The sequence below is a fragment of the Cupressus sempervirens genome, chromosome 4 (genome assembly GCF_028749045.1).
Source record: "Cupressus sempervirens isolate cs-2001-9-10 chromosome 4, ASM2874904v1, whole genome shotgun sequence".
NCBI classification, from domain to species: domain Eukaryota; kingdom Viridiplantae; phylum Streptophyta; class Pinopsida; order Cupressales; family Cupressaceae; genus Cupressus; species Cupressus sempervirens.
Genome location: NC_143121.1, coordinates 42,942,881 through 42,945,417, shown reverse-complemented (window position 1 = coordinate 42,945,417; position 2,537 = coordinate 42,942,881). Strand labels below are relative to the sequence as shown.

The following is a 2,537-nucleotide window of genomic DNA, read 5'->3' as shown; positions in this document are numbered from 1 at the left end:
CATAGTACCCTACAAATTTTGGGAAACATAATTGGGTAGACAGAGTGTTAGTTACAAACTTACATAGGCAATTTAAGTTTCTCAAATAGAAAAATCTATTTAAATATATATATGTGTGTGTATGTGACTACGCTATATAAAAACATGAAAGCCAACATTTGAATAGTAGTAAAATAATTTTTCAAATTAATTGGATGATAATTTGTAGGAGGAATGAGTGATAACTCACAGTAGTTTTGATCCCTTCGTCATTGGAAATTGTGGATTGTCCATTGTTCAAATTTTTAGATCTTGTTTTTGTCGACATACTATCTTGTGTAAATGTATATCAGTAACAAAGCACTACAAGTCAATGAATAGTAATAGTAACAAATTATGCTCCAAGTTGACTGGGGCTGGCAGGGGAGGTTGTGTGTTGACTTTATTACCAAAGTGCATCCTTCTTATTTTTATTGTTTATATTATGCTAACGGTTGCTGTAATATTTATCAGCTTTATTTTCTAACTATTTTGGCATGCTTTCTTAATCAAGCTGTAAGTTCATTCATTCATTTAATATAATCAAAGGTTTCACATCAAAGTACTAAAGAATAAATTCAGTAAGCTAAATGGGGAAAAATATTTCAATCTATAAGCAATATACTGATCCATAAGGCATTTTAATCTATAAGCAATATGCTGACCCATAAGACATTTTAATCAAAATGTTATTGTTCAGGACAGGTCTAATTAACAATTTAACATTGTTATGATAAATAGCAACACTGGTGAGTTACTTAGAAAATAGTGGAATGTCTTGCTAGAACTTAGTGACCTAAAACTTGATAGGAAAACTTAACAGAGCACTGTGCAAAAAAGACAAGATTTATCCCTATATATATTTGTCAACGGTTTTTCCATTTGAAGAACTTTAAAGACACATAGATATATGTATTAATGATAAATAATATTGCAAAAATACACAAGAATGAACTCTTCAAATGTGGAAGTATGGATAGATAATTACATGTTGATTCAGTTTTTCATTCCTTAAAAAAAACTTACAAGGGAACCTCCACAGCTGATGGGACAAAAATCAAAAACATGAACTATTCCGTTATAGACTATTTTGGTACTCCAAAAATCCTAGTCTTCCATTTCTTTGGAAAAAAATTCTATATAACACTTTTGCTCCTTTCTTTATATTTATTCAGTTAGAAAATTCTATATGACACTTTTATTCTATATGAACATGATCTTATCTCGTGGAATGCAATGATCAATGGTTATTCACAGCATGGCATGGCATTGAATCCCTAAGGCTGTTTGAGCAAATGTTACACAAGGGCACAAGACCAGATGATGTGATTTACATTGGTGTTCTTACTACTTGTACACATGTAGGTCTTGGGAAGGAAGGCGATATTTTCACTCCATGAGTCATGAGCATCACATTATGCCTAGGATGGACCATTGTGCCTGCATGATTGATCTGCTTGGTCATGCTGGCCATCTAGAAGAGGCAGATGACTATATTCATAAAATGCCACTTGAACCTAATATCAGTATCTAGATGACACTGTTAAGTGCTTGTAGGCTTCACGGCAATTTGGTGATTGGAGAGCATGTTGCAAAATTGCTTTTTAGTATAGAGCCTCAAAATACTTCATCATATGTGCTACTTTCAAACATCTATTCTGTAGCTGGCGGGTGGAATGATGCAGCCAAGGTGAGAAATATGATGAAAGATAGAGAAATAAGAAAGAATCCAGGGTGTAGCTGGATTGAAGTGAAAAACAGAGTGCATGCATTCAGGTCAGAGGATAGTTCACACCCACAATCAGCCGAAATCTATGCAGTGATGAAGACATTGGTTGGGCAGATGGACGATGCAAGTTATGTTCCAAACACAAGCTTTGTACTCCATTATATGGAGGAGGAGCTCAAGAAACAAGTTTTATATCACCATAGTGAGAAGCTAGCCATTGCTTATGGACTTATGAGCACTCCTTCAGAGAACAATATTCGCATTATAAAGATCGTCCGTCTGTTAAAGACACTTCATGAGATAATTGTTTCAATATATAAACTCTTGGTTTATCATAAACCATGCAAGATGAAACCAAAAGCTATGCACAAATATTTGAATAACGCAAATATTGACTCTATAGTCAAATAAGTTGGAAATAATTTTGAATTAATAACAAATATAAAAAATTGCTGCCCACTATCCAAACCCTGTATATATACGATTTGCTATAGTACTGGTATCTATGCTAGTAAGAGTCAATTTTTCCTTTTGATAAAGAGATATCACAGTAAGATTCCTCAGTTATTATTTGACCTATGAATCTAAATTCATATGTGTGTACTTACACAAAAGTATTCACAAGTATTGAATATTCTATCCATAAATAAGTTGAGTTCCTTTGAAACCTAGCAATGCATTCCCCGTCTCCTTGAGCACCATGATATGATCAAACTTTTTAACTTCACGTTTTAAAATTAACAAATTATATTGGTTAGCCCCTGCTGGCCCAAATTTCTTATGGAAAAAT

General features: G+C 33.3%; 1 pseudogene; it reads left to right on the top strand.

The window, feature by feature from the left end:
• The first annotated feature begins 1,552 nt into the window (after positions 1 to 1,552).
• Positions 1,553 to 2,158, top strand: LOC149559847 (pentatricopeptide repeat-containing protein At2g22070 pseudogene; annotated as a pseudogene).
• The last annotated feature ends 379 nt before the right edge of the window (positions 2,159 to 2,537 follow it).